Raw genomic sequence first — 15,370 nt, 5'->3', positions numbered from 1 at the left:
GCTCTTCTCCAGCAGCACAATGTGACTGAGCACACCCAGAGAGCTCATGTGCAGTGACATCATCATGTGCAGTGACATCACCATGTGAGTTAGCAGCTGAATGCCCAGTGATTGAGGAGGGGAGGTGGAGCTTGGGAGCTACTAGGCAGACTCTTTACTCCTGGGCCAGGATGTGTATGTAACTCCTTTCCTGACCGCGTGGATGGTAATTACATTTATTCACAGGGAATTGGGTGATCTGGCTAATGGGTGGCTCAGTGCACACCCGGACCATCCCTTAGTCTCACCGATGATGCTATAACAGCTATAATCCCAGGCTTTAATCGGTGTAATAGGGACAGATGTGATTGTACAGATCAAATGGGGTTTTTATCAGGGGAAATTAATGAATGAACAGTTTGGAATGGGGTAAAATGGCCGCACCATGTGGCTAAACAAAAGGATTCCATGCTGTCCTCCCACTTACATTTCACTGTATTATAAGGGCACAGTCGTGTATATACATAGGCACAGTCGTGTATATATATATATATATATAGGCACAGTCGTGTATATACATAGGCACAGTCATGTATATATACATAGGCACAGTGGTGTATATACATAGGCACAGTTGTGCCCTTATATTAAGGCTGCATGTAAAAAACTGCAATTCTCCCATAGATAATTCTGGAGGGGGGGCAGGGTGTTTAAGGGGCTATGCCTCAAGCTATAGGAGGTACCGAGCTGCAATTTGGCAAGGCCGGGTAGAACTGTCACAATTTCAGGGCATAAACATAAAGAATGAGGATTTGGGAGTAATCTAAAGCTCCAGCTGTCACATTGTTCTGACATTCTCAATTAGGACCACTTTTCTGCTGTAGTCTATGGGGGATATTTGGGAAGGTGTAACTCAGGGTTGGGGTGGAATTTAGACTTGGGGTTTGTTTTATTAGGTAGCTATTGTGCCAGGGTAGGGCCTTTTGGAGTTCAGGTAAATTAGAAAGTTACAGTTTTTAAACTATTACCTCAAGAATGCGCTATTGGATAGGACTTTTCAACTTGTAGCGCAGCCGCAGGAGCCTCCAGCAGGTGTAATCACTGTGGCTTCACCTGGGTGCACAAAGATGACCGTCGTTTGCGGGCTTTAGTAGTGGGCTTTGGGGAAAGAAGCTGGCGTTAGATGCAGCAGGAGCTAGCGGAAAGGTGCAGGGGTAGCGGGCGTTAGCTGCGGCCAGGACCCGGGTACAGTAGCGTGCTTTAGCGGCGGTGGTGTGCGTGGCAGTGTGGGCGGTGGTGGGGAAGGCGTTAGGACCTGGGGGAGGCAGCACACAGATGGAATAGCTGTAATACCTGCATCTATGTTTAAAACAAACAAACACAGAAGCAGGGACAGGTCATTGAGACCCCTCTGTGCTTCTATGTTTAATTAAAATAAAAAACCTGTGAAAAAAAATTATGGCGTGGCCCCCTCCCCAAAAACAACAACCAGCACTGGGCTTTGGAAAGCCAGTACTGGTTGTGCTAAATACGGGGGACGAATTACATAAGGGTCCCCCATATGAAGCACAACCAGCACTGGGCTCTGAGCCAGTCCTGGTTCTGCAAAATACAGGGGGGAAAAATGCATAGAGTCCCCCTGTATTTACCAGAACCAGCACCAGACTTTCTAGCGGGGGGTGATGCCACAGCCAGGGGAGACCTTTCACCAGGCCCTCCAGCGGAAGCATCACCCCTGAACACTAGTCAGCCCAGGCTGATGATCCCTGGAAAACTGGGGACCCCCCCAATAAAGGAACCCCCCTCTCCAGGGCACCCCAGGCCCAGGCTGATAAAATATTGTCTTTTGCTGTGAAACTAGTTCCCAGCAAGCCTTCCCCGCATGCTGGTACCTGGAGAACCACAAGTACCAGCATGTAGGGCATTACGGTCCTGCTGGTACCTGTACTTCCACAGCAAAAGCAATTTTAAAAAGCCACACAACACACACTGTAGAAAAGTAACATTTTATTAAACATACATGCACACACACATGTACTCACACATGCACACACTATCTCAATAACTATCTTGAACCTAGAATTTAAAACAAAATGGTTTTTGTAATTTTATGTGCATCGTGGGTTATTAGTTCATTTGAGAGTTTTTTTAAAGTTCCCTTTGTATATTATCTTTATTGCCTTTTTGACTTTTGATGTAGTCTACAATTTTTATATACCTGATTTGGGAAAGTCTTTTAATATAGTTTTATTGTATTTTACCATATCCCTTTTTATGTGAGTTGTAGATATTATAATAGTAGTTGTTTCATTTGTATAATATTTATGGTTACAAATGAATTATCATTATTTAAATATTGTAATGGGAACACACCACCATAGTATGTATAAGACTTGGTGGAACGCACATAGATATCACTTCCGGTTGCCGTGTGTTTCGGGATGTGGAATGCACAGACAGCTTCTCCAGACATTAGGAGCCGGTATGATGAGGGTTTTTACCCACAAGGGAGCTGATGGCAGGCTGACCCTTTCTATATTCCAAGTTACAATTTTGCTATTTTTTTATTGGTTTAATTATACGAAAACCACACCCCCTATTATTACAACTTCCGGTGTAGGGGTATATAAGTCTGCTCCATTACCCTAACACACCAGGAATCTGTGACCATTGGGGGACTGTCCGGACCTAGAACCTCTAACAGGTCATATTGTTCCATCTCTTCCTGTTAGCTCACCCAGTGCACCTTTGTATATATCTCTGATTTTGTTATGAATAAAGAAACCACCTTTTATCATTCCCTCCTGATCTGACCTTTTATTCAGTTGAAGGTTATGGACACTTGGTGGATTGGGTAAAGAAAAGGGACACAAAAGATACCTTTATGTGAATTATCGGCCATCATTAATTGTGAGTAGGGTACGTCCCACTTACATTTCTGTTACTGTCTTGCCACATGGGTGGTGCACTTTTTTTGAGCCTTAATGATACGTATTCTGCACACAAAGATATCTTCATGGGAGGTTTCCTCTGTGTCACAGGGTGAGTACGGTATAGTTATTGGCCTTTTTATGGATTGACGATTCACATCCTTTTATAAAGGATTTCTCATGGTTACAGAACTACTACACTATTCTTTTCCTTATTATCTTTGAGGATGAGCATTTGAGAAGTACCTGAAGGAAAAAGGTCGTTGAGTTCATCATTGCGACAATAAGGAAACATCACATACCGTCCATCAAGTAGTATAGTGGATTTGGGTTGAAGATCTCACTTCTTTAGACCCATTGTGACTTATTGTTGTTGTTTATGTCGTCTTCCCACTTAGAAGATTCAGTATTTTGTGTTTAGGTTATTGTTTTCTGTAACAAGGAAAGTGCGGAGAGAGTCTATTTGTCTTTTACTTAAGACACACATATATGTTTGGCATCACTACTGTCAGTGTAAGTGAGGTACGTCCTCATCACTGACTGCCAATACATTACTTATACCAGCTAATGATACCTGTATATGAGAGGCAGAGTATGCATAGTGGTGAGTATTGTACACATGTGATTTCCATCTCCCATTTGCATAGACACACATACATGTTTGGTGTCACTACTGTCAGTGTAAGTGAGGTATGTCATCATCACTGACTGCCAATACATTTCTTATACCAGCTAATGATACCTGTATATGAGAGGCAGAGTATGCATAGTGGTGAGTATTGTACACGTGATTTCCATCTCCCATTTGCATAGACACACATACATGTTTGGTGTCACTACTGTCAGTGTAAGTGAGGTACGCCATCATCACTGACTGCTAATACCAGTAACATTACTTATACCAGCTAATGATAGCTTTATATGAGAGGCAGAGTATGCATAGTGGTGAGTACGGTGCACATAATTTCAGACCCTCCAACTATACCGATTTAGCCGGTACAGTAGTTTTTTAACGGTCTGTACCAGCAAACAGGGGCAGTACCGTTTGTACCGGGTTAGTACAAACACCCGATATCAATAGCAGCGCTGCGGGAGTCTTTGTTCTGTGCACTTGTTCCCCTAGAGAGGTAGGTAGTCCGCCCACTATTTACATAGTAAATGTAAATAAATTATAAACACCCCAAGTGAAATATATAAAATCGTAGGCACTCAAAAAAAACAGCCAGCAGTGAACCAGCTGCCTCCAGTGTACAGTGCCTGGACACGCCCCTTTTTTGGTGACCACGCCCCCAATATATGTGGCCACGCCCATGTACCGGTTTTTACCTTTGAAATGTTGGAGACTATGTAATTTGCACCTTGGGGGTGATACACGTCACCTGTACAATACCCCAAATGAAGAACTGAGCTTACTGTGATCAGCATAAAACACTACACATTGCTGGATCCTCTTATATATTACATGTATCTGTGACGAGCACACGCTGATCAGTATAATCCATCCATGGGAGAGAAATGGGGAATAATGACCTCGGGATGAGTAATATATATAAGGAACGTACAGTTACAGTCATTACCTGTAACACCATTATATATATCACATAGTCTATGTACCCTCACCAGTGACCACCTTGGCAGCGCCGCTCTTCAGCACTATACACATTATATCACATAGTCTATGTACCCTCACCAGTGACCACCTTGGCAGCGCCGCTCTTCAGCACTATACACATTATATCACATAGTCTATGTACCCTCACCAGTGACCACCTCGGCAGCAGCGCTCTTCAGCACTATACACATTATATCACATAGTCTATGTACCCTCACCAGTGACCACCTCGGCAGCGCCGCTCTTCAGCACTATACACATTATATCACATAGTCTATGTACCCTCACCAGTGACCACCTCGGCAGCAGCGCTCTAGAGCACTATACACATTATATCACATAGTCTATGTACTCTCACCAGTGACCACCTTGGCAGCGCCGCTCTTCAGCACTATACACATTATATCACATAGTCTATGTACCCTCACCAATGACCATCTTGGCAGCACTATACACATTATATCACATAGTCTATGTACCCTCACCAGTGACCACCTTGGCAGCGCCGCTCTTCAGCACTATACACATTATATCACATAGTCTATGTACCCTCACCAATGACCACCTTGGCAGCACTATACACATTATATCACATAGTCTATGTACCCTCACCAGTGACCACCTTGGCAGCGCCGCTCTTCAGCACTATATACATTATATCATATAGTCTATGAAGGTCTGTGGGATGGATCTTGTAGTGTTGTTAGGAGACAGCAGCCAGATCACTGAGGCCTTTATTCCCGGCCCTTGTAGTGTAGATTTGTGGTGCTGACAATAATTGTCTCTGCTTTTTATTATTTATGCAGAACACACACAATTATTACCTTGTTTTGTCAAGAAATTACCATTAGTTTCCTTATTTGTCCTAAAAAGGCCAAAATAATCTCCCCAAAACAGGCAAAAACATTTTTCATTGAATTGCAAGAAAGTGATAAAAAGTGAATGTTTTATTTATTTTCTGTAACCACCACCATGAAATACTTTGTGGTTTGTGTGTCACCATAAATCCACCATCCCAAAGCAGCAAACAGCTGGATTCTACCCATAAGTTTCCATAATAAAATCTTTCAAAAACGATAATGTATTTTATCTCCTCCGTGTATGACTGATATACATAATATGTATCCCCTATATAACAATGACGTGGTCTGTTATTACTGCAGAGAGTGGTGATGATATATAATAGTATAATAATGTATTTTATCTCCTCCGTGTATGACTGATATACATAATATGTATCTCCTATATAACAATGACGTGGTCTGTTATTACTGCAGAGAGTGGTGCTGATATCTAATAGTATAATAATGTATATATCTTCTCTGTGTATGACTGATATACATAATATGTATCCCCTATATAACAATGACGTGGTCTGTTATTACTGCAGAGAGTGGTGATGATATATAATAGTATAATAATGTATTTTATCTTCTCTGTGTATGACTGATATACATACAATGTATCCCCTATATAACAATGACGTGGTCTGTTATTACTGCAGAGAGTGGTGCTGATTTCTAATAGTATAATAATGTATTTATCTTCTCTGTGTATGACTGATATACATAAAATGTATCCCCTATATAACAATGACGTGGTCTGTTATTACTGCAGAGAGTGGTGCTGATATCTAATAGTATAATAATGTATTTATCTTCTCTGTGTATGACTGATATACATAATATGTATCCCCTATATAACAATGACGTGGTCTGTTATTACTGCAGAGAGTGGTGCTGATATCTAATAGTATAATAATGTATTATATCTTCTCTGTGTATGACTGATATACATAAAATGTATCCCCTATATAACAATGACGTGGTCTGTTATTACTGCAGAGAGTGGTGCTGATATCTAATAGTATAATAATGTATTTATCTTCTCTGTGTATGACTGATATACATAAAATGTATCCCCTATATAACAACGACGTGGTCTGTTATTACTGCAGAGAGTGGTGCTGATATATAATAGTATAATAATGTATTTATCTTCTCTGTGTATGACTGATATACATAAAATGTATCCCCTATATAACAATGACGTGGTCTGTTATTACTGCAGAGAGTGGTGCTGATATCTAATAGTATAATAATGTATTTATCTTCTCTGTGTATGACTGATATACATAAAATGTATCCCCTATATAACAATGACGTGGTCTGTTATTACTGCAGAGAGTGGTGCTGATATCTAATAGTATAATAATATATTTATCTTCTCTGTGTATGACTGATATACATAAAATGTATCCCCTATATAACAATGACGTGGTCTGTTATTACTGCAGAGAGTGGTGCTGATATCTAATAGTATAATAATGTATTTATCTTCTCCGTGTATGACTGATATACATAATATGTATCCCCTATATAACAATGACGTGGTCTGTTATTACTGCAGAGAGTGGTGCTGATATATAATAGTATAATAATGTATTTATCTTCTCCGTGTATGACTGATATACATAAAATGTATCCCCTATATAACAATGACGTGGTCTCTTATTACTGCAGAGAGTGGTGCTGATATCTAATAGTATAATAATGTATTTATCTTCTCTGTGTATGACTGATATACATAATATGTATCCCCTATATAACAATGACGTGGTCTGTTATTACTGCAGAGAGTGGTGCTGATATCTAATAGTATAATAATGTATTTATCTTCTCTGTGTATGACTGATATACATAAAATGTATCCCCTATATAACAATGACGTGGTCTGTTATTACTGCAGAGTGGTGCTGATATATAATAGTATAATAATGTATTTATCTTCTCTGTGTATGACTGATATACATAAAATGTATCCCCTATATAACAACGACGTGGTCTGTTATTACTGCAGAGAGTGGTGCTGATATCTAATAGTATAATAATGTATTTATCTTCTCTGTGTATGACTGATATACATAAAATTTATCCCCTATATAACAATGACGTGGTCTGTTATTACTGCAGAGAGTGGTGCTGATATCTAATAGTATAATAATGTATTTATCTTCTCTGTGTATGACTGATATACATAAAATTTATCCCCTATATAACAATGACGTGGTCTGTTATTACTGCAGAGAGTGGTGCTGATATCTAATAGTATAATAATGTATTTATCTTCTCTGTGTATGACTGATATACATAAAATGTATCCTCTATATAACAATGATGTGTTCTGTTATTACTGCAGAGAGTGGTGCTGATATATAATAGTATAATAATGTATTTATCTTCTCTGTGTATGACTGATATACATAAAATGTATCCCCTATATAACAATGACGTGATCTGTTATTACTGCAGAGAATGGTGCTGATATCTAATAGTATAATAATGTATTTATCTTCTCTGTGTATGACTGATATACATAAAATGTATCCCCTATATAACAATGACGTGGTCTGTTATTACTGCAGAGAGTGGTGCTGATATCTAATAGTATAATAATGTATTTATCTTCTCTGTGTATGACTGATATACATAAAATGTATCCCCTATATAACAATGACGTGGTCTGTTATTACTGCAGAGAGTGGTGCTGATATCTAATAGTATAATAATGTATATTATCTTCTCTGTGTATGACTGATATACATATAATGTATCCCCTATATAACAATGATGTGGTCTGTTATTACTGCAGAGAATGGTGCTGATATCTAATAGTATAATAATGTATTTATCTTCTCTGTGTATGACTGATATACATATAATGTATCTCCTATATAACAACGATGTGGTCTGTTATTACTGCAGAGTGTGGTGATGATATATAATAGTATAATAATGTATTTATCTTCTCTGTGTATGACTTATATACATAAAATGTATCCCCTATATAACAATGACGTGGTCTGTTATTACTGCGGAGAGTGGTGCTGATATCTAATAGTATAATAATGTATTTATCTTCTCTGTATATGACTGATATACATAAAATGTATCCCCTATATAACAATGACGTGGTCTGTTATTACTGCAGAGAGTGGTGCTGATTTCTAATAGTATAATAATGTATTTATCTTCTCTGTGTATGACTGATATACATAAAATGTATCCCCTATATAACAATGACGTGGTCTGTTATTACTGCAGAGAGTGGTGCTGATATCTAATAGTATAATAATGTATTTATCTTCTCTGTGTATGACTGATATACATAAAATGTATCCCCTATATAACAATGACGTGGTCTGTTATTACTGCAGAGAGTGGTGCTGATATCTAATAGTATAATAATGTATTTATCTTCTCTGTGTATGACTGATATACATAAAATGTATCCCCTATATAACAACGACGTGGTCTGTTATTACTGCAGAGAGTGGTGCTGATATCTAATAGTATAATAATATATTTATCTTCTCTGTGTATGACTGATATACATAATATGTATCCCCTATATAACAATGACGTGGTCTGTTATTACTGCAGAGATTGGTGCTGATATCTAATAGTATAATAATGTATTTATCTTCTCTGTGTATGACTGATATACATAAAATGTATCCCCTATATAACAATGACGTGGTCTGTTATTACTGCAGAGATTGGTGCTGATATCTAATAGTATAATAATGTATTTATCTTCTCTGTGTATGACTGATATACATAAAATGTATCCTCTATATAACAATGACGTGGTCTGTTATTACTGCAGAGAGTGGTGCTGATATCTAATAGTATAATAATGTATTTATCTTCTCTGTGTATGACTTATATACATAAAATGTATCCTCTATATAACAATGACATGGTCTGTTATTACTGCAGAGTGGTGCTGATATCTAATAGTATAATAATGTATTTTATCTTCTCTGTGTATGACTGATATACATAAAATGTATCCCCTATATAACAATGACGTGGTCTGTTATTACTGCAGAGAGTGGTGCTGATATATAATAGTATAATAATGTATTTATCTTCTCTGTGTATGACTGATATACATAAAATGTATCCCCTATATAACAATGACGTGGTCTGTTATTACTGCAGAGAGTGGTGCTGATATCTAATAGTATAATAATGTATTTATCTTCTCTGTGTATGACTGATATACATAAAATGTATCCCCTATATAACAATGACGTGGTCTGTTATTACTGCGGAGAGTGGTGCTGATATCTAATAGTATAATAATGTATTTATCTTCTCTGTATATGACTGATATACATAAAATGTATCCCCTATATAACAATGACGTGGTCTGTTATTACTGCAGAGAGTGGTGCTGATTTCTAATAGTATAATAATGTATTTATCTTCTCTGTGTATGACTGATATACATAAAATGTATCCCCTATATAACAATGACGTGGTCTGTTATTACTGCAGAGAGTGGTGCTGATATCTAATAGTATAATAATGTATTTATCTTCTCTGTGTATGACTGATATACATAATATGTATCCCCTATATAACAATGACGTGGTCTGTTATTACTGCAGAGAGTGGTGCTGATATCTAATAGTATAATAATGTATTTATCTTCTCCGTGTATGACTGATATATATAAAATGTATCCCCTATATAACAATGACGTGGTCTGTTATTACTGCAGAGTGGTGCTGATATCTAATAGTATAATAATGTATTATATCTTCTCCGTGTATGACTGATATACATAAAATGTATCCCCTATATAACAATGACGTGGTCTGTTATTACTGCAGAGAGTGGTGCTGATATCTAATAGTATAATAATGTATTTATCTTCTCTGTGTATGACTGATATACATAATATGTATCCCCTATATAACAATTAATACAGCACAGTAGCTGGTCCCGAGGCCGTGTCACATGATGTATACAACCGCACATGATCAGAATGGACCAATCATAGAGATCTATGCAGATTGCCAGAATGAACTAGAGAGAGAGTCTGGATAATCAGATCCACCCAGTCATGTGAGGTAATCACACACACATGACTGGAATGGACCAATCATGGAGATCTCTGTAGAAAAACCAGCAAGAGGCATGGATGATTTGTTTCACCTGGTCACATGGTAAACCACAATCACGTTACCGGTTACACCAGTAACAATGAGTAAGAGTTGTCATGGTGATATAAAAATACAAGTCTCCGGGCACATAGCATGAGAACAATGTCACGTGATGGAGCTGACCAATCCCAATCATTACATATATATATAATAGCGATTCTAAGTTATAAAGTCACACAATAAGGTATAAATAACACTAATGATATAATAAGATAATGTATTAGTGATCTGTATAGCGGCAGCGTCACTGGGATCCAGGTCACATATATATATATATATATATATTATTATATTTTATTTATAGGGCGCCACAAGTGGTCCGCAGCGCCGTAAATACAGTACAGGGTACACAGAACATTACAATACAGTAACCAACTTATAAACAGAGCACAAGTAACAATTAACAACACAATTCTCCATACACAATACGGCTGGGAAGGTGAAGGCTGTCATAGAAGTGCTAGAAAAGAAGCCTGTGAGACAGTGGGGAGGAGGATCCTGCTCCTAGGAGCTTACAATCTAGTATAAATAACACGATACAGTAAGATAACAGATTAGTGATTATTATTACCCCATATAGTAAAGTTATAATGTTGATAATATTAGTAATAATGTGCGATAGTTTCCACTAGTGAGTCACATGATAGGATCACACCCACACCCCAATTACACTAATAAGGGCAGATATATATATATATATATATATAAGCAAATTAATATTCATCCAAGGTCCCTATTGGAGACTTATTCTGAAAATATATAGAATATGAAGAGTTTAGATTTAGGCATAATGAGAACCACATGTAAAGTATCACTGTATATTTTGATGCTGGATAGATTATATATATATTATATATGAGATGTCTCTTCAAATCAAATAGTAAGTACTCTGAAGCTTATTGAATTTTTCCAGTACAATCCTGGATAAGTAATGGCTGTCTTTATGTTGTGTTACTTAATTATGAATTTTAGAATCATGAGTGTTAATAAAGGTTCTGTATTATATGGTTTCTAAAATAAAAGTATACAATATATTTATTTGTATTGTTAAACTATGGAATATATTAGTTTTTTGCTATGGTTCAGGATAATGATATAGTCTCTATAAATCCAATAAGGATATACTTATGAGAATATGTGGAAATAATTTATTCTATACCTTCTTCTATCAATTTTTAAATGATTATAAACTAAATGCTATGAGACAGATTGATGTCTTTATTTTTACATAAGTTATAGGACATGTAATTAATTAAGGTGTGACTAATGATAGAAATTATTAATAATGTTCTTTGGCAACTGATGGAATTTTTTAACGTATAGGTCCATTTTAAGGACAGTATGTTGCCAGTTTCTGTCCGGACTTTTTACAATTCCTAGAATCCGGTATGTATATTCAACCTTCAAAGATTTATATTTATCATGATCAATTATGAGTAATGTCATATGTATACATATTTTATGATGTAATTCTCTAAAATATAAGTCCATTTAAAAGGACATTACTTGGAAACATCTTGTGGATTTAGTTAGTTTTTTGCATTTTGGTATGTATTGACACCAGGAGCAATTCAAATTGTATTAGACCCTATACCATTGTTTTTGTACACCCATTTATTTTTGTTTGTATTTATCTTTAATTGAAGATAAAGTCCTAACAGACAAAACACGTTGGGTTGTGTATTACCAGAAGGGAGAAACCTGCCTATTTGAAAACCTGGTCTTAAGGGGTTAATGGCAGGCTATATATCATCTTCTTCTGTTGAATAATTTAGCAATTGTGTAAGCATTTTAAAAAAAAATTATATGTCAATTTTTTTATTTTAATAAATGTATTGTTCAAAATCTAACAGTGGTCCATTGGGCCAGTTATTGGGTGTTTTTTGGTGAGTGGCTCTTTTCCAGAAAAAGTTAATTCGGAACTTATAAAAACTACGTCAAGGTTGGTCCAGTCTACTAAAGAAGAAAAAATTGGACTGATTCTTACTCTTCAAAAGGGACTTTATCTGATATCCTACTGTTGGAGGTTCTGATCTGTAGAACGCTTTTTACCCCACGGAAGTGGGTTTCGAACTGTGAAAATACTGAAAATGTATTTAATTATCCATTTAACTGTTAAGATATTTTCGTGTTTTGCGCCCTCATCATATTTTGGTCGATATATATATATATATTATATATAGATTACACATACACTACCGTTCAAAAGTTTGGGGTCACTTAGTGCTTTTCTTTCAAAAATAAGGAAATTTCTGTTTTTTTCAATGAAGATAACATTACATTAATCAGAAATATACTCTATACATTGTTAATGTGGTAAATGACTATACTAGCTGCAAACTTCTGGTTTTTAAAGGAATATCTACATAGGTGTATAGAGAACCATTTCCAGCACCATCACTCCAGTGTTCTAATGGTACATTGTGTTTGCTAAGCGCGTTAGAAGACTAATGGATGATTAGAAAACCCTTGTGCAATTATGTTAGCACAGCTAAAAACGGGTTTGCTCATTAGAGAAGCTATAAAACTGGCCTTCCTTTGAGCTAGTTAAGTATCTGGTGCATCACATTTGTGGGTTCGATTATACTCTCCAAATGGCCAGAAAAAGAGAACTTTCATGTGAAACTCGACAGTCTATTCTTGTTCTTAGAAATGAAGGCTATTCCATGCGAGAAATTTCCAAGAAACTGAACATTTCCTACAACGGTGTGTACTACTCCCTTCACAAAACATCACAAACAGGCTCTAACCAGAGTAGAAAGAGAAGTGGGAGGCCCCGGTGCACAACTGTGCAAGAAGACAAGTACATCAGAGTCTCCAGTTTGAGAAATAGACGCCTCACAAGTCCTCAACTGGCAGCTTCATTAAATGGTACCTGCAAAATGCCAGTGTCAACGTCTACAGTGAAGAGGCGACTCCGGGATGCTGGCCTTCTAGGCAGATTGGCAAAGAAAAAGCCATATCTGAGACTGGCCAATAAAAGGAAAAGATTAATATGGGCAAAAGAACACAGACATTGGGCAGAGGAAGATTGGAAAAAAGTGTTATGGACAGACGAATCGAAGTTTGATGTGTTTGGATCACACAGAACATTTGTGAGATGCAGAACAAGTGACAAGATGCTGGAAGAGTGCCTGACGTCATCTGTCAAGCATGGTGGAGGTAATGAGATGGTCTGGGGCTGCTTTGGTGCTGGTAAAGTAGGAGATTTGTACAAGGTAAAAGGAATTGTGAATAAGGAAGCTATCACTCCATTTTGCAACGCCATGCCATACCCTGTGGACAGCGCTTGATTGCAGCCAATTTCCTCCGCCAACAGGACAATGACCCAAAGCACACCTCCAAATTATGCAATAATTATTTAGGGAAGAAGCAGGCAGCTGGTATTCTGTCTGTAATGGAGTGGCCAGTGCAGTCACCAGATCTCAACCCCATTGACCTGTTGTGGGAGCAGCTTGACCACATGGTACGCAAGAAGTGCCCATTCAAGCCAGTCCAACTTGTGGGAGGTGCTATTTCTTCAGATTACCTCAACAAATTAACAGCTAGAATGCCAAAGGCCTGCAATGCTGTAATTGCTGCAAAAGGAGCATTCTTTGACTAAAGCAAAGTTTGAAGGACAAAATTATTATTTCAAATAAAAATCATTATTTCTAACCTTGCCAATGGCTTGACTATATCTTCTATTCATTTTGCAACTCATTTGATAAATAAAAGTCAGTTTTCATGTAAAACACGAAATTGTCTGGGTGACCCCCAAACTTTTGAACGGTAGTATATATATGAAAATTTGTCCTTCTGTCTTTCTATACAAATCCACAGTTTACAAGCCAAGATCGTAAAATTTGATATAGGAGCGTATTAAACACGGCAGAGGCAACTATAAAAAAATTTAAATCGAAATTACTGTTAATTTTTAAATAATTAAAAAACACACATACTCAGGACACCCTTAGCGACCCCCACACTGACACCACCAGCACCCCTGCACTGCCAGCACACATGACTGATGACACCACTGGCACCCCCGCTCTGCCGACACCCTGTATTGAGAACACCCTTGCACTGCCAACACAGTCAACAAACCTGCACTGATGACACCACTATTTATATTAAGCCAGGCTTATTATGAGTCTGAATATGGTAAAAATTGATATCTGCATCCATGAGGAGAGATCCATTTGATTTACAGTCAGGCACATAAAGATGACAACTATACTGGGATGCAAACACGCAGCTCTGCAGCACAAATTTTTATTTATACTTGCTCATGCATGAGCTTACACAACTAGATGGTGTCAACAGTGGCGACCAAACTTTTTTGTTTATCTCCTTGGTTGCTGGACTGCACTATGGAACGCACAGAGGCTACTTCCGGTTCATTCCTTTGTCAGCCCCTGAAGGGTAAAACCGATTGGATGAATCTTATACACCATGGAGACCCTGAATGCCGGAAACAGCTGCACAAGGAACTGGAAGTAGTTGCTGTGCATTTCATAGTGCGATCCAGCAACCAGGAAGTACACAGTCATCCTGGTATCAGAGCAACAGAAGCTCTTTGCCATGTTTACACTGTACATCCGACAAATTTTGAATGCTTCTGTCACCGAAGTTTGCTTTATACCGTTACAGGTCCTACTTCCTTCAAAGACCTTAGGACTGTGGAAGTTTGTCACACTTTTCGTGAGGCCTGCCTAAGGAGGGGTTTGTTGGAGGATGATGTGCAAACATTCTTAAAATTCCGGGCAACGCCAGGTACTCCAGCTAGTGCGTGCGTGTATGTATGTATATGTATGTATGTATGTATGTATGTATATATATATATATATATAT

General features: G+C 37.5%; 1 protein-coding gene across 1 annotated transcript in view; it reads left to right on the top strand.

Moving 5' to 3' along the window:
* The window catches only part of LOC148476841 (uncharacterized), a 223,941-nt gene that overhangs the window by 26,646 nt on the left and 181,925 nt on the right, over positions 1-15,370 (top strand). The gene's annotated exons all lie outside the window — the stretch shown is intronic.

Source organism: Taudactylus pleione, unplaced genomic scaffold (assembly GCF_031769625.1).
Source record: "Taudactylus pleione unplaced genomic scaffold, aTauple2 ptg000768l, whole genome shotgun sequence".
NCBI classification, from domain to species: domain Eukaryota; kingdom Metazoa; phylum Chordata; class Amphibia; order Anura; family Myobatrachidae; genus Taudactylus; species Taudactylus pleione.
The sequence above is the reverse complement of the archived record's forward strand: the minus strand, read 5'-3'. Positions and strand labels throughout refer to the sequence as shown.